At 39.2% G+C, this 22,775-nt stretch overlaps 1 pseudogene; it reads right to left on the reverse strand.

The window, feature by feature from the left end:
- Positions 1–4,017: 4,017 nt before the first annotated feature.
- Positions 4,018–5,530, reverse strand: LOC133754029 (palmitoyltransferase ZDHHC2-like; annotated as a pseudogene).
- Positions 5,531–22,775: the final 17,245 nt, after the last annotated feature.

The following is a 22,775-nucleotide window of genomic DNA, read 5'->3' on the forward strand; positions in this document are numbered from 1 at the left end:
AAGATTCATGATAAGAGAGTTTTCACGGAGAAATAAAAAATAGTCTAAAAATCACATAGACATACTTTAACACAAAAACAGAAAAACTAAAATAAGTGAATGAGGTTAATAACCGTTTAGAAAAAGCTAAATTGAAAGAGAAGTGGAATACTTGCTGGCCTTCAGAATTCATGGAGGATTGGCTCCAGTGCCATTCACAGATATCCAAATCCATTGATTCCTAAATCTCTTGTATAAAATGGCATAGTATTTATACATAACATATTCACATCTTCTGGTACACCTTAAATCATCTAGATTTACTTAAATACCTAATAAAATGTAAATGCTATGAAAATAATTACTGTGTTATTGAAAGAATAATGTCAAGAAATATTTTTTGACAGGCAGAGTGGACAGTGAGAGAGAGACAGAGAAAGGTCTTTCTTTTCTATTGGTTCCCCCCCAAATGGCCACTATGGTGGGCATGTTGTGGCTGGTGCACTGTGCCGATCTGAAGCCAGGAACCAGGTGCTTCTCCTGGTATCCCATGCAGGTGCAGGACCCAAGCACTTGGGCCATCCTCCACTGCCTTCCCAAGTCACAGCAGAGAGCTGGACTGGAAGAGGAGCAACCGGGACTAGAACCCGGGGTGCTAGCACCGCAGGTGGAGGATTAGCCTAGTGAGCCATGGCGCTGGCCAACAAGAAATCTTTGAATGTACATGTAGATTTCATTTTTTTGAAAAAAATTTATTTATTTTTTTAGTTTTCCAAATGCAATTTTTAGATATAATCACTTAGGTGCTTAAATGAATACATAAAAGACCCAGAGGGGGATCTTACCAGAACTCTAACAAGGTAAAGTATACAAATCCCTCTTTTTCCCCTAGCTTCCAGCTTTGCAAGAGGGAACACCTAACAGAATCCAGTCCAGTATATCACTATACCAGTTCTGTACTTTGAAAAAAATATCTGGCTACATATGAGTCTGAATACATCAAATGCTGCTCTTGCCCTTAAGACTTCTAAGAGTAGTTATCATTTCTAGTGTGGCACTTCAGGATAATGAATAATGACCAAGGGAAAAAATCTTTAAAATAAAAGCAAGAATATATCATGTCTTCCCAGATTTTTTGAAGCAGATTGTCAAATTCTTCAGCTTAAAAAAAAAGTCTGAAAAAGACTGCTGCTATATTGTTCAAAGAACTGCATTCCTATAAAATGGACTTGGCCTATGTAGCTCATTCCATAAACACATTTAATATAAAACTCTTCATATTTTTAGCAAGGATAAGTAATTTTAAGGATAAATTATGGAGTTTTTATTCCATTGTCCTCTGGTATTTTAGTTTATTGAATATTTTTCTAACAAACATTTTGAAAAGTTTATTATCATTTTTTCTTTCATTACTTACCAGTTACTTAACTATGTGTTTTTGTTTTGTTTTGTTTTGTTTTTAAAGACAGAGTTACAGAGAGAAGTAGAGACAGAGAGAGAGATCTGGTTCACTCCCTGCAATGGGCAGAGCTGCGCTGATCTGAAGCTAGGAACCAGGAGCTTCTTCCAGGTCTCCCACATGGGTAACAGGGGCCCAAGGACTTGGGCCATCTTCTTCTGCTATCCTAGGCCATAGCAGAGAGCTGGATCAGAAGAGGAGAACTGGGACTAGAACCAGTGCCCATATGGGATGTCAGTGCTTCAAGTTAGGGCTTTAACCAACTACACCACAGTGCAGGCCCCTCAACTTTTCTTTTCAACATCATAAATACAATAGCTTAGAGTTAGCCTTTCTGCTTTTGTTTTAGAAAGTAGATCCTCAAGATATTTAGAGTCCTAACTGGAGAGCTAGCAATGAAATAAATAAATTAATGATACACCACTGTCTCCTGTTTTCTTTTTCTTTTTAAAATTTATTTTAAAGGTAGAGTTATAGACAGTGAAAGAGACAGAGAAAAAGGTCTTCCTTCTGTTGGTTCACTCCTCAAATGACTGCCCTGGCCTGTGCTGCGACTGGAAGAGCCGGACTGGAAGAGGCGCAACTTGGACTATGCCCATATGGGATGCCGGCACAGCAGGTAGAGGATTAACCAAGTGAGCCAGGCCCTGGCCCCAACTATGTGGTTTTAAAAGGTAATCTGCTTTAAATTCTCAAAGTCAATACTAAGAAAAGTATGCAGCTTATCCTAATTGTTAACATTTATAAAATGTATAGTTCATTCAAATAAAAAATAACTTTTTTTCATAAATAATGCATACAAAGCACAAGAGCTTTTTAGTATATTTAGTGAAGCCAAGCATTTTGACATCAACAAAAACATCTTTTTATCTTAAACTAAATTTTCAAACAGCATGCCATTTAGTTCATACTGAACTAAATTTCCAAAACAATATGATTTTTAATGATTTGCATAATTTAATCTTGATAGGTACTTCAAGAAAAATATAGTTTTACTGTCATAGTTTTGATGAGAAGAAATAATAAAAATAATATAGATACCACTGGAGGATTAACAGGACAAATAATAGAAATATATTACAGGAGGGTGAATCCATTGAACGAAAAGGAATTCTTTTTTTTTTTTTTTTTACCACTTCTACTGTTTCATTCATAACATTGATACATATGGCCCACAGGAGAATTTCCATTCATAACAGTGAAAGAAGGTTTGTCTTATATTATAACAGTGGACATCTCTACATTGTAATATTTCCCAATTCATCTCATGCCCCAGAAAATTCTGCTGTGCCTAACCCTGAACAGAACTCCCTGTAGTACATCTTGCTGCAACCTCAATCTTCTCCAAGAATCAGTACATTTTGGCATCAAGATAATGGTACGTTCATTCTCTGGTCATGTAGGATAGCTGAGTTCACCACCATATGAAGAAGACGATCTCTCAGTTCAAATTTTTTTTTCAGTCAGTGCTGTTTTAATGTGACTTGGTTCTTCATCAACTCTGACTTCCATCTGCTAGAAGATTCTGAAGAAGATGGGAATCCAGGCTTGGACATACAGAACATCACAGGTTTGTTTAATTTGGGTGCCATGGTGCCATTTTAGGTGACCCATTCCCAAAAGATAGCCCTGGCCCCCAGATTAGATGTCATTGGCCTATCCATTGCTTCTTATTTTTTTGTTTTGTTTTGTTTTTGCTTTTTATTTCATAAATGTGAATTGACAAAGTGCAACTTTTGTATTGTTGTGCCCCCCCCAAAAGGAACTGTTAACAGAAGTTCAATACTTTTACTAAGTTCAATAGGAGAAATGACTAAAAAGATGTTTGTAAAAACCCAAGCCCACAAAAGTGTATCAGAAGTCAATCTTAATAATGTTGCAGATTTTGCTCCAATTACAAAAATCAGAAAAGATGAAATGTGTTTCTGATTTAGAATTATTTTCTAAGAACATTGGATTCATTTTCTGAAATGTGTTCTATCCATTTGCTTGATCAGAAAGCTCCAGCTTCAATGTTCATACTTATTTTCTAATGGAAAGCAAAGTAATTAAAGTCTGATAAAAATGGATGGTGATCTTCAAGTATAGGCCATTTGGACTTTGTAATGAAGTCATAGTTATGACAGGTCGATAAGTCTGAGGTTCATTTCCTATCAAAAGGAAAAAGTAAAACAAGTCTGGTTTATTTCCCTTACCTTCTTAATAGTAACTAACAGATTTTACAAATCAAGCACCTTATAGTGTGACATGAAATCCTTTAAATCTGAAACAGTATCTTAAGTCTCAATTTTTGAAATAAAAAATCAGATAATCAATGAAGTTTTTAAGTAATAAACTGTGCTACCCACATTATTTAGGTGAAAACTGGTCCATGAATTTAGGCCGAGTTTTCGATAGAAGATATTTCTTCTTTGATTCATATACAATAAAACATTTTAATATTTAATAAGAATCTCTGTTTCTGTATATTGGATCAAAAGTGTGTTATGTTTTAAGTAACAACTTATAGACAATTAACTCATATTCTGCATATCCAAATGGTGGCTTCATATGGGAGCCTTTCATCCACGTACAGCATCAATACTTTAATAAAGCATGAATTTATTTTGCTTGAGGATTAAGTCTCATTCTCCATGGTTAATGCAGGATTGCTCATAGCAGCTTTGCCTCTTCCAGGGTCTATATTGTTTTCTGTCCAAGACCGAGAGTCAGTAAGAAGGTGGCTCTGGGATTCTCACAATGGCTTTGCAGGAATTTATGGTTTTCAGGATTTTAGCTGTTGAATTCAGTCCTGCAGGAGTAGATGGTTGTGCAGGATCCTGGTTAACAAGGCAAGCTTGGAAGGAGCAGCCATCAGACAGATGTGAAAAAGTGGGTAGCAACCAGTACTTCTTTGTTTTTTTGTTTTTTGTTTTTTTTTTTTGACAGGCAGAGTGGATAGTGAGAGAGAGAGAGATAGAGAGAAAGGTCTTCCTTTGCCATTGGTTCACCCTCCAATGGCCACTGCGGCCTGCGTGCTGTGGCTGGCGCACCATGCTGATCCAAAACCAGGAGCTAGGTGCTTCTGGTCTCCCAGGGGGTGCAGGGCCCAAGCACTTGGGCCATCCTCCACTGCACTCCCTGGCCACAGCAGAGAGCTGGCCAGGAAGAGGGGCAACTGCGACAAAATCCGGTGCCCTGAACGGGACTAGAACCCCATGTGCTGGTGCCGCAAGGTGGAGGATTAGCCTAGTGAGCAGCAGCGCCGGCTGCAACCAGTACTTCTTCTCATCACCAAAAACTTGTCTCATTATTTTTACTGAGACCTAAGCTGAATCCATTCTTAATGGTTCCACCTCGAAATACTGGACTCCTGAATGCCTCTAATGTAGATTTATTTTTGCTGACTAGCCAACAGTGATAGCCAAATAGAGAAGATAAGCTGACAGAAAACTAGCTTCAGCAAAGATTAGAAACATCATATGGAACTTGGCTTGGGTATCTGGTAGACCACTTGTCCAAAACTTGACAACATACTGTAAGTCTGTAGCAGTGATAAAAAGGCAGAGAATAAGCCAGGAAAAGAAGGAAGAATTTATAATCTGAAATCCAACACAATTGTTCATCCATGGGCAATGATGATCCATCTTCAAAATACATTTATCACAGATGGAACAGAGATGGTAGTGATCTGGTTTTATAAGTTGGCATCTGTCACAATAGCAGATTGCTCCAGTCATGGTCCTGGTATAAATGAGAAGATCCCTAGCTGCTCGCCTAACAACTTCCTGATGGGCTTGTCCTCTTGGCTCTCTCTCCAACAATTCTTTCTCTGCATAATAGAGATGGCATTCTTTTGAAGGATCCATTGGTAATGTAAAGATAGTTTTCCAGTATGACCTGACAAACAATCGCGAAAAGCAGATGATAAGCCAACTAGCCCACAACTTGTTCGCCAATGTTTTCCATGGGAACTAGTCAGAGATGGACGGTGGTGGCGTAGTAGGACCAGCCCTGGAGGAGGCTGATGCACACCACCGGGATCCAGGACGGCACCCGCCACAACACACGCCGGTACCGCCGCCTGATGCTGCATAGGCCCGAGGGTGCCATCTTCCAGCGACATCCACCTGCCCAGCTCTGGCCTCTGGGCGGGATGGCCGCGCCAGGGGCTCCCGGCAGGACTGGCCTGGGGGCGGGGGCTGGTTGTGCTGTGGCTACTGCTGCCGCCACAGTGAACGCCCAGCTCCTCAGCCCAGCGGAGGCGGCAGCCACGGGAGGAGGAGGCAGAGGAGGCAGCTCTACATGTAGATTTAAAAATGTATTTTTTATCGACTGTTTTGCTGAAGACATGGACGCATAATCTCTGTTTATAGAAAGCCAAATCCAAGAGAGAATAAAATATTCAGTCTTAAAATGGGGAGAAAATAAAAGATGAAAAGTGACAATGATGCATGAATTAAATAAGTCACAGAGAAACTGCTGACATTTTTCAATTGTAGGCCCAAGTGGAAAGGTTTAAAAAGGAAAAAAAAACAAGAAGCAGAAACAATATTGAAGAAGAAAATCATTGAAAATTTTCCAAAACTTTAAAAAGTCAACAATCACCAAATTATAGATGCATTAAATGCTGCAAACCATTTTCAAGGTAAACCATAGTTAGCCTTAGTTTCACTTTTTGAAACTAAAGACAAACAGAAGACAACAAAATATATAATCTCCAAAGGATCTAAAGTGAGAGAATAGCTAACTTATCTGTGTCTGGTTTCGCTGTATTAGTTGAGGAATCTGAATTTTGTACTGCTGTCAGTAAAATCAGTATCCATTAGCACCTATAGAAATCATATGTGAAAGTGTATATATATATATATATATATATATATATATATATATATATGCAATTTCAAATAAAAATTGAAATGGATCATAGCTGGAACATTTTTACTCAAGCAAATATTGAAGCAAACATTCTGACTGGAGAAAAATAGTCTCAGAAGAACAATGGTGAAGAAATTAATAAATCTTGACTTGAAACTTTTCTATTATCATTGTGTGTATTCCATTTTTTTGTATTCTATCGTTTCTTTTTTTTTTGACAGGCAGAATGGACAGTGAGAGAGAGAGATACAGAGAGAAAGGTTTTCCTTTTGCCGTTGGTTCATTCTCCAATGGCTTCCATGGCCGGCACATCACGCTGATCTGAAACCAGGAGCCAGGAGCTTCTCCTGGTCTCCAATGCAGGTGCAAAGCCCAAGGACTTGGGCCATCCTCCACTGCACTCCTGGGCCACAAAGGAGAGCTGGCCTGGAAGAGGGGCAACAGGGACAGAATCTGGTGCCCTAACCAGGACTAGAACCTAGTGTGCTGGCACCCCCAAGGCAGAGGATTAGCCAATTGAGCCATGGTGCCAGCCTATAGTTTCTATCCCTTATACTAAAGAAAAGGTAAGGAACAGAGATGTTAAAATGAGGTAAAAATGCTGAATTTAACTGAGCAAGCCTGAGAATCTAAAAGCATTGTCCTGGTGCCTTACTAATCAGTAAAAGTGATAACAAGACAGAAACCTTAGAATTTTTTCCTTAACTCATCTCAGTGTGAGATTACCACAGTAATTACAGGATTATGCTTTGCCCATAGTAAAAAATGGTCTCAAAAATTAAAAAGTGGTTTTTGTTACAGAGAACATAACTAGGCAGTCTATTCATATCAATCGTCTCCAGGGGAGGAGGAGTGGGAGCAGGCCTGAGTGGAGGAAGAGGCTCCCACAGAGTAGGGAAGGATTGCATTTCAAGCAATTATGCAAACCCACTCCCACCATGCCTAGAAAAAGAGAAAGGGACACTGAAGGGGAGAGCAGGGGACCTGCTGGAGGACTCCCTAAATGTTCCGAAGAGGCAGAAGACCTCAAAGTGGAAAAGGCCGCAGCCACCATACAGGGGAGTGGCCTGTCCCCACAGAGGTGAAGAAAAGTACCCGCTCCAACACAGGCCCCTGGTATGCCTCAGGCTCCAGGCTCCAGCCTGGGATGCCTCAGGAGGAAGAGATGGAGGAGGAAGAGGCTTCCAAGGAAAAGACTGAGCCCCTCAGCATCAGAGATCATAGGAGACTGTAGCCACCAATATTTCAAGAGGGGCCTCCTCCACATTCCTGCCACTGACAGGGTGTTCCTGGAGACTTTGGCCATAGCCTGCAAACTGGGAACCTGCTCTCCCCCTCCACTCATTTTCCTCACTACAAGTCCAGCCCCTGAAGATTGATCTGGACTAGGTAATCCATCTGGCCCTTCCTTGCAGGTCCCCACACACTTAAAATCAGTCAGGGCCATGTTTAAACTCTGGATGAGATTACTCCTCAGTGTGCCATCTTAATTAGAGCTGTTTCCCAGGGTTTCTCCTGGGGCACTGGCCAGCTCCTTCTACCTCATGACATCCCTCTTCCCTTCCCCCAGGCATCCTGGAGCACTGGGTTTCTGTCCGGGGTAGGGAGTGAAAGGGACAGAGCATAAACAACAGGGTGGCTGCTGGGTCCTGGGAGAAACAATCCTCAAATGGGGGTGGGTGTGTTTTGTTGAGTTCCTGTTTCCTCCCACACCTATTTTACCAGTGGCCTAAATTCAGGTAAAATAGGAGAGCTTGTGGGGGATGGGTGCCCTTCCATAAATCTTTGATGACTGATAACATCCATTCCTCCTTTTGCTGACCCCAGGACTTCTGGGAGTTGTAATTTATATGGGAGTTGTAATTAATTTTGGCAGATTTGGGATTTCCAAGTTGTTTGGGCCAAGGAACTAAGATGTGAAGAGTTGGCTTCACCCATTTGGGGGATGTTGAGCATCTGTCTCCCTTTAGATCTCAGGGGTCAGAGATGAGATTCCCTGGGAGTCTTCTAGCTGATTTTCCCTCCCCATAATGCTCAAGACCAGCCTATAGTCATGTATCACCCAGAAAAAGGAAAAGACACTATTTTAGGAAATGTTTTTAATAAAAGGTTCTTAATAAAAGGAAAGGTTAGGAAAGTTGTATTATGAAATAAAGAAGCACTCCTGTCCCTTTGTGTGTTCTAGACTCTGCTATTCCCTCCTCCCCCATTGCTCTCATTGTTGGGGCGCATTTAGGGGCTTCCCTTCTGTTTGGGACTTATGACTTTGTATTTTGTAGTCAAGTCTCCTGTCTTCCAGTGTCACTTCCCATCCACACAGTCTACTTATTTCCCTTATAGTTATGATATACTTATTTCCTTTATAAATATGATCTATAAGCCATTGAGAGAGCAGACAGAAATGAATATCTGCTCCCAGTCTCTTCCTAGTGGTCGCCCTCTGCCTTTCTTTCATCTCTTTCTCCCTTGCTCCTCTCATTTGGACTTTCATGAAAAATGCTTACTATAGTTTTGAAAGTTTACATATGAGAAACATAGATTTTTTTTTCAGCTTTAGGAAAATAAAGTGTTAATTACTAAAAAGTAAGCAAATAAAAATTCTTCTAGTGGCAAGTACTTGGGTGAGAAGCATGTAGTTAACATGTTGATATCTTCTGACTATCTTTCATCTCAAATATTACTATTTAAGAATATTGATTCTGAAAACATAGATACAATCAAAAGAGAGAAAAAGACAAAGTTTTTCAAACAATAATTGCAAAACTTGTATGTAGCCAAGGTACCTATTGGGCAGGAATCAAAAATACATATGGTGATTTTCAAGCAATGACACCCTAGAATGTGTCAAGTGTCACAAGAGTAATGCACTCCAGCCTTAAACAATAATAAAAAAGAAAGAAAAAGAAAAATTTGGTTATCAATACTAGATGTTACCTACAGGAAGCCAGAGCTTTCATTATTTCAATTTTATTGCTCCAAAAGTAGATATTTTCTCACATGTCTAGCTAATCTAAAATGATGGGAAAGATAACAGAATATTCAGAAACATTCTTGGTATTTGGTAACTAAATTCATTGTTCCATTAAAGAAGCATTATTCTGACAAGAACATTCTTTTGAGAATAAGTAGTAAGTTCTATTTACCAAAATAAACCCTACCCCAGGTGATGGATACCTGGCACTAAATACTAAAATCAGAACAAGGCCATAAACCACATTTCTCCAGATGAAGGAGTCTATTGATTCACTAATTCTGAAGGACCTGAAAGCACTGCAATATAGACTTTAAATTTTATTAAATCAGTTCTCTCCCCAAATGATTGACTTGGCCAGTGCTAGGCCAGGCTGAAGCCAGGAGCCAGGAGCTTCATCTGGGTCTTTCACCTGGTTACAGAGGCCTAAGGACTTGGGCTATCTTCTGTTGTTTTCCCAAGCACATTAGTAGGGAGCTGGATTGGAACTGGAGCAGCCTGGACTAGAATTGGTGCTCATATGGGATTCTGGCACTGTTGGCAATAGCTTAACTCATTTTGCCACAATGGCAGCCCCAGCATATATGATTTTTGCCAATGCATATAAAAATATCTTTTCATTATATTTAACTGCAAACTAAACCTAACTGTGTACGGAAAATGTTTTTATCAATCTGTTGGTATATTTTGGTGGGTTATAGTAAATGTGACTTTAACAGATAAATATATTAATTCTTACCCATGGCCTATATCATTCTCTGAATCTATGTCAAGTATTATTGAATAAGAAAACAAGTATGTATGGATGACAAGTACAAAACATTTAGTGTTTTGCATTCTATGTACTTGTAGTAGATGTTCAATAGTCCATAATTTGTATCTTTTTTCCTTTTGTCAATTCAAATCAACCTTTTGTTAATGATATAGGAAAAATTGTTCCAGATAGAGGATATTTGTAAAATCTAAATGACCTTTATGAAACATTTATTTATCCACTAAAGATATTTTCTTAATTGGATACTTGAAGGTTAATAGAAAATAAAACAAAGAATATAGAATATATCCCCTCTTTGTTTTAAAGACCAACATCCCAAGTGCTGCCATCTAATGAAAAATATTTTTTTCAAAAGGAAATGAAGAAAATGCATTTAAAATCAAGGAATGTAAGAAAATAAAATTTAAAATTTTTGAATGTTAATACAAACTGTTTTTTGTAGCAGAATTTGCACACTGATCAAATGTTTTTGAGTAATTTATTATAATAAATATAGGTCATTATATTAATACATTTGGGAGTAATAATAAATATGAGGAAGTCTTTAAAATAAGAAACTTCTAATTTAATAGTGAAATATGATGTTTCACAACTCTCCATTGCAGGGAAGTATGCTGGTAAGTGCCAAGTGGAAATATAATTTCAGAATCACAGAAAAGAAGGCTGAAGGCTCCTAAGCTACTTCTGTTATTAAGAGAAGACTTCAGGAAGTCTTTTCAAGGGTGATGAATGAGGGCACAGAGGACAAACACTAAGGAACAATTCCTGCCATCTTGCCTTACTACCAAGGACTAATAAGACATGAGAATCATTTTCAAATAAAAATCTGCAGACAATAACAATTCAATTTCTTTGATTATGTTACTGTGTATATTATAGATAAAATGATCACTTTGAATTTTACTACAGGGGAACATGAGCACCTAAGTCCATCATAGATGCTAAAGTGCTTATTTTGCAATTCAGACTTATATATATATATATAGCTTTAGTGTTTTAAAATCTGGTATATCTGTTCTCCATGAATAAGGAAGAAAAGACTGTATTTTTTAAGATTTATTTATTCATTTGAAAGTCGAAGTTACACACAGAGAAAAGGAGAGATGGAGAAAGAGAAAGAAAAGCCTTCCATCCATTGGTTCACTCCCCAATTGGCCACAACAGTTGGAATTGCACCAATCCAAAGCCAGGAGCCATGAGCTTCTTCTGGGTCTCCCACATGGGTGCAGAGGCCTAAGGACTTTCACCATCTTCAACTGGTTTCCCAGGCCATAAGAGAGAGCTGGATCAGAAGTGGAGCAACCAGGACTTGTAACAGGGCCCATATGGGATGCCAGCACTGGAGGTGGTAGCTTTTACCGGCTATGTCACAGAGCCAGCCCTGACTGTATTTGTTAAGTGACCAAACCTTTGACACACCTCTTTGTATGCTTTAACTGTGTATATGAATTGTCATCATCATAGTAAATTTATCAGCTATGTGTATTCTGTCTTATTTGAATATTTCAACTCTATATCTCCGGAGAATTTCATCTTGATAAAAATTCACAAATTTCTCTTCCATTAAAATATTTAAGCTGTGGATTTATTTTTCTTGCCTAATGGTTCTGCAGACAACTTCCAGGATATATTGAATAGCAATGGTGAAAGTGGGCAGGCATCTTTATCTAGTTGCAGATCTCAGTGCAAATGCTTCTAACTTTCGTTCATTGAATATGATACTGGTTGTGTGTTTGTTATCTATTGTCTTGATTGCACGGAGGAATGTTTCTTATACACCCAATTTGCTTAATATTTATATCATGAAAGGATGTTGTATTTATCAAATGCTTTCTCTGCATCTTGTGAGATAATAATATGGCTTTTACACTTCAATTTGTTGATAGGCTGTATCACATTTACTAATTTGCTTATGTTGCACCATCCCTACATACCAGGGATAACTCCCATATGGTCCTGGTGAATGATCTTTCTGATGTGTTGTAGGATTTGATTAGCTAGTATTTTGTTGAGAGTTTTTGTGTCTATGTTCATAAGGGACATTGGTCTATAGTTTTCTTTCTATATTTTTTCAGTTATGGAATTAAGGTGATACTGGCCTCATAGAAGGAGTTTGGGAGGAAATAACCCTTTTCAATTATTTTAAATACTTGGAGAATAATTAGAATTTGTTCTTCTTTAAAGTACTGGTGGGCCAGCACCATGGCTCACTAGGCTAATCCTCCACCTGCGGTGCTGGCACCACGGGTTCTAGTCCTGCTTGGGGTGCTGGTCCTGTCCCGGTTGCCCCTCTTCCAGTCCAGCTCTCTGCTGTGGTCCGGGAGTGCAGTGGAGGATGGCCCAGGTCCTTGGGCCCTGAACCCACATGGGAGACCAGGAGGAAGCACCTGGTTCCTGGCTTTGGATCAGCGCAGCGTGCCAGCCACAATGCACCAGCCATAGTGGCCAATTGGGGGGTAAACCAATGGAAAAAGGAAGATCTTTCTCTCTGTCTCTCTCTCTCTCTCACTATCTAACTCTGCCTGTCAACAAAATAAATAAATAAAAATTTTTAAAAAAGGACTGGTGGAGTTCAGCAGCGAAGCCATCTAGTCCTGGGCTTTTCTTTGCTGTGAGGATCCTTATTACTGATTTCATTGCTATCTTGATTATTGGTCTGTTTAGGTTTTTTGTCTTCATGACTACAATATGGTAGACTCTATGTGTCCTGAAATACATCCATTTCTTCTAGATTTTTCAGTTTGTTGGATAAACGGATTTAATAATTATGAATATGTGGTTTTGAGTTCAATTTCTCAATTCAATAAAATATAATGTAGCTTGTTTTCCTTCCTCCCTTCTCATCAGTTCATATATGTGGGTTCCCTGTAACTTTCACTATCAACTGTGTCAGTGAGACCACATGTCTCAGTTGCCTTTGTTCAGTCCATTTTACACCACTCTGGTGTCCTGCACTGCTTCAAATTTTCTGAATTTATCATTTTTAACAAAAATTTACTTAATAATTCCATTAATGGACGTCAAGTCAGGTTAGGACAACCTTCACATTGCATTTCCAGATTCTGCCATACTATCTTGTTGTGGTATATGAGGATTTTTTTTCTGTTAATAGGCATTTCACTTTAACAAATTGTTCAGTCTGCAAGACACTTAGAACAATCTTCCCTCCTTATTGGATCTTTTCTAAATGTAACATACTTACTATCTCCATTACAAGGAGAGCATGTGCAGCACCAGCTCATAGAATGAAATGTTCCTCTAAAGAAGTAGCTAGGCAGAACAAATGCCTTCTTGTTTTGAATAGTGATGGTGAGGGAAGGAATTACCTGTTTATCCTGATGTCCCTTGGTCTACCAGCTCATTGCCTCCTGTGACAAGCCTGAGGTTGGGTTGGGTTAGTGGGAAACTTAACACTCTTGTCTATGTACACAAGAATTATGTGTATATGGCCTAATAGCTGCTAAGCTATTGCTTTTCTTCTTCTTTTTAACTATCTTTGAACCACTACTTGTTAATATCGTCCAAAATAATTACTGGTATTTAGCCACTGTTGATGTATGTGAGTTTCCCAGGAGACCTTCTGATTCCTGTTTTTTCCCCTTTACAACACTGACTTGGGACACAAAATCCTAAGGCACTGCCACATTACTGCTCAGTTTCTCACATGGGTATATGGTCGTCCCTCAGTTTCCTAGATCATTTTCAGGATAACCACAGCTTGTCTCAGATAGGAAGTTTCAAAGCTCTCCCAGTCACCTAAATAATTATAGTTCACCTTGCAGCATGTTTTACAATTACCAAGAACTTACTGAAGATTTCAGGACAAATAGGAACATAACACAGTCACACACCTGCACATCCACAAGGTAAACCAACATAAAGATGTGTTGGATTCTTGCATCAAGTTAGAAGACACCTCCATCTTATATTGTAATGATTCCTTCACACTACACCAAGAAAACACACCAGGCTTGGGAAACCTGAATAATTTCACCATAGTCATTATATCCCTCCACAGATCATATCAAGGGGAAATCTGCTCCCACCTTACAGGGAGGGAAACAACTGTATACACACTCAGCATATATTGGGCACCACTAAGGGCACAGCCAAAATCACTTTCTGCAGCAGCCAGGAGAAATCAGGGCCACCCACCTCAGTGTGAATGTCCCCAACTCAGAAGGAGACAAAGAGAACAGGTCCCACTCACCTGGACCACTTGTGCTGAATGAGCCTCCTAACCAGAAAAACAAACTCCAAGTCAATAGTGAGTTATCTAAAAATCAGTGGCCTCTAAGGAGGGGTGCTGGACAACAGTGACTTCATAGAACCAGCTCTGTCACAATAGTGCACTCTATGTACAGGAGGGCCAGGGCCAGCCTCCTCAACCCACTGAATAATAAAAATCTCCAGAGGTGGGCTTCTTGAGGTCTCCCCAGGGCACAGGTGAAGATCTGGGACAGGTATTCCATGTGACCAGGTATGCACTGCTCTCTGTCTAGACAAGGTCCTGCTATACAAGATCCCATGTTCCTGCAGGTTTCTACTTTCTACCCATCCTCCTCCTCCAATGCACTTACATTTTACAACAACTTTTAAGGCCTTTTTATTTTTAATTAACATAGTTACTCACCTGAAGGAGAGAATATGGCAAAGGGACAAAATCAGATAAATGTATTATTTTGTATTTTTTCTATGTCAAAATCCTATGGCTTTTGTTTCTATGTCAAATTTCTGTAAGTATTTTATAGCCTTTGCATTTCCAAATGTTTTAATTATTTGAGAGAGAGAGAGAATGAATTTCTCACTCCAAATTCTCACAATAGTTAGGATTAAACCAGAACAAAGCCAGGAGCCAAGAATTCCATCCCAGTTTCCCAGGGAGGTGGTAGGAACCTAAACATACATGCTATCACCTTCTGCTTCCTAGGGACATTAGAGGGAAGCTGGATCAGAAGGCCACAATTACTGGGACTTACAGCAGGCCCTCTGATATGGGATTTCAGTCTCTGCTGTGGAGGCTTAAACAGCTACTTCAAAACAACCACCCTTGAAACATATTTTCAAACCCCTTATAGATCAATGACATTTTCAGGCACAATGATGATTTGAGAAAGATAGAAAAATGAAGACAAAACATGATGAAAATTGTTACTTTATATCACATGAAAAATTGGAAATTATTCCTTTCAGGGTACAGTGGGGAACTGCTTTGGGAACTCCGCATCCCATATCAGAGTGTGTGGCTTTGAGTCACGGTTCTGCATCTCACTCCAGCTTTCTGCTAATGCACAACATGGGAAGCAGCAGATGACTCTGGCACTTGTGTCCCTGCCAACTCAGAGACCCAGATCAATTCCCTGACTCTTGGCTCTGTCCTGGCCCATCATTGGCAGTGAGCCAGTGAATGCAAGATTCCTGCTTCTCAAATGAAAAATGAATATGTGAATAAAAAACTCTATGGAAACTGCCCTTTTAAAAAGATTTATTTATTTATTTAGAAGTCAGTTACAGGGAGAAAAGGAGAGAGAGAGGAAGACATGGAGAGAAGGATCTTCCATGTGCTGGTCACTACCCAGGTGGCCACAACCACCAGTGCTGTGCAAGGCCAAAATCAGGAGCCAGGAGCTTCTTTGCATTCTCATGTGGGTAGCAGGGATCAAGTTACTTAGGCCATATCCTGATGATTTTCCCAGGCCATGAGCAGGAAGTTGGATCAGAAATGGAGCAGCTGGCTCACTAACTGGCACCCATGTGGGATGCTGGCATTGTAGGAAGTGGCCCCTGGAAAGTATCCTTTTAATATCAAGAGAAAACATGGTTATATTGTATTGAAGGTGGTAGGTAATATGACAAATAGAAAGTTATGTAACAGTGAAAAAATGAGACAAAATTATATAAGTTTTAGATAGTATGCTGATATACTTGAAATTCTAAAAGAACTATAAACAAATAGCACAAAAAGATAATTTTGCTGGTTGAATATAAATATTTTTCAAACACTACTCTTCATAAGTAGAAACAATAATGAGAAACTATGATGGAAAGAAAGATATAAATGCTTAGAATAAAATGAAGCAGCAGCAGAAAATCTATGTAAGCAAAGGGTAAAATATTAATGCCAGACAAAATTAAAAAAAAAGGGAAACAGAAAAGTTTGAAGGAAGAGAGGAACAGAAGAACAGAGCCACTGCATGTGTGTGTGTGTGTGTGTGTGGTGCATAGAAGGATGTTGACAGTAAGGAACTGGTTTGTGTGACCGTGTAAGGCTGCAAGGTGAAAATAGGCCACAGCATCTGCCAGGTGGGAAATCATTGAAAGCAAAGGGTACAGAGCTGCTCTGAAGGAGTTGGCTTATAATGCTGGAATTGCTTCTGATGATTTTAAAGCAAAATGGAGATGATTAGGACACTGAGTGACATTTAGTGAATTAATCTTTCCTGCTTTTTGCATGCTCAATCACTCATGAGAAGAGGGTGATTGTCATCTGTGGTGTGTATTTTCTATAAGGTGATTTTAAAGTTCATGGGAAAATTAGCATGAAGAATTTCTAAAAATGAAACACAATGAGAGGTGACAATTCTTTCTAGATTTAGACAATAATTTGAAGACACAGACATTTAAACAGAAAGTTACTACCGAATTATCAAATAGAAAAGTCAAGGAAGAATATAGACAACAAATCAAAGTAAATAAATATAAATATATCTTAATGGAAGCAGGTTTAATTTTACCCACAAGAAAATAAACATACGTAAAAGAAAACGGAGATTGTCATTTTAGCTAGTGTTTATATTGCTTGCTGGATATTATAATTAATAATAATTTACTTGTTGGATATTATAATTAATTACTGGCAAATTATGTCTTTTAATATCGACTGGATTGAAATTATGTATTTGCAAGAATTGATGAAGGGGGCAGGGTGGGTGGGAGGGGTTGGGAGAGGATGGGAGTGGGTTGAGGAGCAGGGGAGTAAGGGGAAGTGTGGTTGTCTTTTTGGAACTGTACCTATGGAATGGGTAAGATCTGCTCCCATTATATTAATAAAAAATTAAAACAAAAATTCATATTCACATTATAAACATATTGATATATGTTTCATGAAAATAAAAGCAGTACCTTCTTACTATAGAATATTTGGATAATAGAAACAATAGAAGGATGAAAAAGGAGAAAAAAGTAAACTGGGATACCAAATACCACAGCATGACATATTAGTAATGATACAGCAATCAGAAACTCTTAGATATTGTGGAGAATATAAATTATTGAGGTCCACCATGAAGGCCCTCTCTGACACAACTGTCTCCCCTAGAAATGCAGTTTGTATCTGTCTAACCCAAGTGTACTGCAGTTTCTGAGATCTATATCAAAGTGATTACCTGCAATGTCCTAATTTTATTAGGGCGTCATTCAATAAATACAGAACATCCAAGCTGCTTCATTACTCATGTGGCCACGAGGCCTATGCTGGAATTTAAGATGGCAGCAGGGGTGGTGGCATGTGCAGTGGGATGTCAGTCAGTGGCTGGGGTGGGTTGCAGGGGCTGTGGCAGGAAGTTAGATGCTGGCAGAGGCATCTCTTAAAATCCAGAGATAGGCCAGTGCCTTGGCGTAGTGAGTAAAGCCACTGCCTGCAGTGCCTGCATCCCATATGAGTGCCGGTTGGAGTCCTGGTTGCTCCACTTCTGATCCAGCTCCCTGCAAATTGGCCTAGGAAAGCCAAAGATAGTGGTCTAGATGCTTGGACTCCTGCACCCATATGGGAGACATGGAAAAAGCCCCTGGCTCCGGGCTTCAGATACGCCTAGCTCCAAGCATTGAGTTCATTTGGGGAGTGAAGCAATGGATAGAAGATGTTCTCTCTCTCTCTCTCTCTCTCTCTCTCTCTCTCTCTCTCTCTCTCTCTCTCTCTCTCTCTCTCCCCTCTCTCTCTCTCTCTCTCTCTGTCTCTCTCTCAACATTGCCTTTCAAATAAGTAAAGTAATCTTAAAAAAAAAGAAGCCAAAGAGAGATTCTCACAGGGAGAACACATACAAGTCCACATACTTCATGCAGAGATCTGACCTTCTCGTTTGATGCTGCTTTTACTGGCTCCATAATCACCATGCAGCTCTGATGGCTGTGAGCAGTCCCCTAACACACTGCTACCATTTCTTGTGCCTGCACCAGTGATCACTGTTTGTCAAGGCTGGAAATATGCTTTCAGCAACATATCTGTTTATTGCCAACAGGACCCCAAATACAGACATCAGTATTGTGGTCAGGTGGACAAGATGGGCTCCAAATCCCTGAACTTCCTGGATTTGAAAAACCCATTTTTCTGATACACAGGCATAGAGGCCTTACACTACTGGTTCCCATTATGAACCCCATCTGAGGCCATATGGAACTTGGACAGTACCTGCAACCTCAGCAATGGGATGGCCATTCCTGTGATGTGTGCTCTACCCACTCCCTGACTGGTGCCACTAGAGGCAGCTCCATTCATAGGCCACAAGGACCTGATTCTTTTTCCAATGCAGGGATTGTCAGTGACAGGCTCTTGGACAGGCTGAATAAGGAGCACAGTGATTGTTCTAGTGACAGGCTCTTGGACAGGCTGAATAAGGAGCACAGTGATTGTTCTAGTCTCCTCAAACAGTGGTGGTGGCGGGTCCAGTACCCACTATGCAATCACTAACCAATTTACTATGAGCAGTCCTGCCATCTACATGGCCAACTCATGTCCATCATGACTGACACAATGCACTATGGAGCCAAGTGCATCTGCCCTCAACAGACTGACAGCCTGTAAACCAGATGAAGGCCCTGACCTGCCTGCTGCACAGCAGCTGTCCATGTTTAACTGGAGGAGCCCAGACATCCAGCCTTGTCTCTGCTTTGGGAACTTGGAACTCTTTATACCATATTGCTGTTGCTGTCCATGTTCTGGAACTCAGCACATGCCACTGTCATCCTTTACATAAAATCACATCAAGAGATTCCCTCATCACCAACCTTCCACCCTGCTCTCTACTACCTGATGCTCATCTGACAGCTGCTGTCACAGGCCTTTTGGGTCTGACAGCTGCAACTAGGTGGGCTGGGAGGAGAGGGAACAGGTATTAACCATCCCAGCTGGCCGGACACCCCCTTTCCACCATGAGGCTTTGTTCACCATGGGTGTGGCAAGCTGCTTTTAGTAAATTATTTTTTGACATGAAACAGTGTCAAGTGCCAGAACCTCTGAGAGACCCAGCCAGCAACCCTCTCTCTCCTCAGACTCAGATGCTCAGTGGTGAGGAGCAGTCTTGTTAAGTATTCAGGGAATGTTGGGGCAAAGCCCTGAGGGAACTCCCTCTCCCAGAATTTCCTCATATTTATGTGTATGACCCACCCCAGCTGTCTGAAGGCCTCCATCAGACCCTGCCTCTTGCTGCCCTTCTGTCTTGGAGTCCCTGCAGGTCCCTCTCCCACCCCACAACAAGAGCTGGTACAGGTGGCCAGCAGGGAAGGACACCATGGACCACATGGTGTAGACACAGAAACATGAACATTTGTCATACAATGTGTTCCATGCTGTTTCCTCACAGCTAATGTTAGACCTGTGTTTCCCTCCATATACACGGTTACTACAATCCCTACTGCCATGATGCCATTTTTCTTCCTGCCAATCTGGGAACGGACCAGGCAGGGATCTCTCCCTCATCATAAGGAAAAGTAGAAAGATAAAATCAGCAAAAGAGGAAATGTATGCTTCAAACAATAAGTATGGTATATAAAATGTAACAGCATGTGATTTTACAAAGTTACAAAAGCACTTTTATAATATTATATGCAAGATTTATCAGTTGGACACCATAACAAAATTCAGACCAGTAACTTTATTCTTCTTTTGTTGGTTCTGAAAAAGGCAATAAATTACAGATTGAATGGGTGGAATATCTCTGAAAGAGGAGACTGAAGTGATGTCATGCACTGCCTTTAAAGCTGAATACTTACATAATTGAACAGCAAGGCAGATATTTTTCACTACATTAACATCTTACAAAAATAAGTAAAAATGAGTCAATCATTAGAATATTAAATAGAGCATCTTATCAACCCCATCACACTACATTTCTTTGTCAGCCTGCCAAATTCACCACCTCTGTATATGGGAAAATTATTTTTGCCTAGAACTATGCACATTATAGGGTGATGATTTTTATTTTCAATATCTGTTTGATCTTTTTGCTTTGTTTCAGTTTGTCTGCTTTCAAAAACATTTGTTTTCCTTTCACAATCAGATTTTTAGCCCTATGACTTTATGTTAATTTCCCCTGTAATATCTTCAAATGTGTTAACAGTTGATATTTATTTTGAATTCATTTTTCTTTTTTTCATTTTGAATACAGCACACAGGGTTAACAATGATGATGATTGTATTATATTTGTTTCTTGTGTATCAACATGACTTACATGGTGTCAACACATCTTGTTTAACTATTTTGGTAGTTCACAGTATATGAACAAAAATATCTGTTGTTGTATATTCTCTTGAAAAAATAAGGTGAAAATGGAAGTCATTGAGATAATTTCCTTGGAATACTCATTATAATGGAGGAAGCTTTTGCTACAAAATCATTTTCCTATTCTTTCCTGAAACACAGAGTATTCGGCATACAGAGCTATTGTGTAGCCATGAGCTAACAATACAGGGAACATAAGTCACATTGTCAGCATCTTGTCACTTTTGCACTCTCAGATTACCATATTAGCCCCATATCAAGTAATTTAGGGAGCTTATGACATAGGAAAATACAAATGATTTAGATAAGCCCATGGGTTCAGTTTTCCATTATACGCAGTCAGGTTATTATTAACTGAATAGAAGCAATATGTCTTTTTATTTTATTAGTAAGTAAAATTGTCATCAATGAACCCCCTTATCATCTACCCAGGTTATCCTTTATGGTACTTTGGTCTCCCACAAATGAGGCATGAAGTCCCTCTGATATTAAGGAAAAGGCTTCCCAGTGTCTGTACTCCCTTAGCTTCAACAAAATCCTAGCATTACTTCAGGAGTATAACTTTGAGAAAGATTTATCAAGTAATATAGACATCCTATAGACTATAGAAATACTATTTTTAGAATCTAAATTGATTTTTGCTATCCCTATCTGTTCTATTAAAAGATACTATTAATTATGATTAATCTAAGTAAAAATAGCAGTTATGTTTACTTGTTCATGAATTCACTTTTGTGATTTTCTTTTTTCCAACAAACATATGTCTTGGTGCATAGTAACACTTTCCTATTAATTGTGCATGTATAATTCCTGCTAGTAATGCCTGGGTCACTTTGTTCTTTATTACTTATTTTTATCTGAAAAATAATTGTTATCTTAAGGTGAGTGTTATAGCACAGTAGGTTAAGCTGACACTTGGAATGCACACATCAATCCACATTCCTGATAACTTATTGTGAGAAGCAAATATTGGCTCAAGTACATGGGTTGCTGCAATCTACATAGGAGACCTGGATGAAGTTGCTTCTTCTTGGCTTTGGCCTGGCTCAGCTCCAGCTCCAGCTCTTGAAGGCATTTGAGGAATGAAACTGAAAAGTTCTCTCTCTCTCTCTCTCTCTCTCTCTCTCTCTCTCTCTCTCTCTCTCTCTCTCCCTCCCTCCCTTCTTCCCTCTCCTCCTCTCTATCCTTCTGTATCTTTCTGTTTCTCCATTTCTAACATTCTATCCTTCCCAAAACAAATAGCTTTATAATAGAATATAATTTGATTATATGATTCTATGTGCCCATAGAATCAAAGCTGGAAGCATTGTTTGACATGATTTGTTTACCTTTGTATGGAGTAAAATTGCTGTAATTTTCCCAGTACATTTCTGTATTTATTTAAAAGCCTGAGTGCATTTATCAATATAATTAAAATAAAACAGGAATTCAGGCACAACCCATGTAATCTTTACCATAAATGAGTCAAAGAAATCTTGATGGTGGCTTAAGTACTGAGAGTTCGCTGGATTTTATGAGCTAAAAAGGGTGTATATCATCAAGAATTATGCATACTTTTGTTAAGCTCAATGAAAAGAGCTTATCCAAAATTTTGCCATTTGAGAAATTATTCTTTTACTTTATGCCCACAATCCAGATAGATACAGTTGAGAAAAAGAATTCTCAAGGGTAGAAAACATTTTTGGATTAGTAACTGAAAATGAAATATATCAGGTAGAGAGAACACTGGGGTCATACAAAACTAGAGTTAGAAGACACCATTTTTCACTGGGGTATGTTACTTTGAGGTACTAGGCATTGTAGTGAGATTTCTTCACCCTCACACATTCAGTTTAAACTATGGTCTCCAATATTATTGTACCTTTTATTTCAATGTGTGTGTGTGTGTGTGTATTTGGGATGGGAAATGATAATGAGGGCTAATCAGTCTAGTGATGGTTCTCTGGGATATCCAGAGTTGATACTGAAGTCAATGAGATAAGTGGGGTCAAAATCAAAGAAGAGGTTGAGATAAGTTAGTGAACAGATGCTTTACATGAATCACAGCAATTCTATGTCTAGTTAGAAAGCTAGCAATAATCAGGGTTAGGTACAGAGAAGTCATGTACAAGGATATGCATAACAGTGTTTTTATGATATCAAAAAACCATGGAAATAGCTCAAATGTCACCATTATTAGAGTGAACAAACTAATCAGTGCATATTCATGTAGTAAAGACTATGCACAGTGAAAGTGGA

Source organism: Lepus europaeus, chromosome Y (genome assembly GCF_033115175.1).
Source record: "Lepus europaeus isolate LE1 chromosome Y, mLepTim1.pri, whole genome shotgun sequence".
Taxonomy (NCBI): domain Eukaryota; kingdom Metazoa; phylum Chordata; class Mammalia; order Lagomorpha; family Leporidae; genus Lepus; species Lepus europaeus.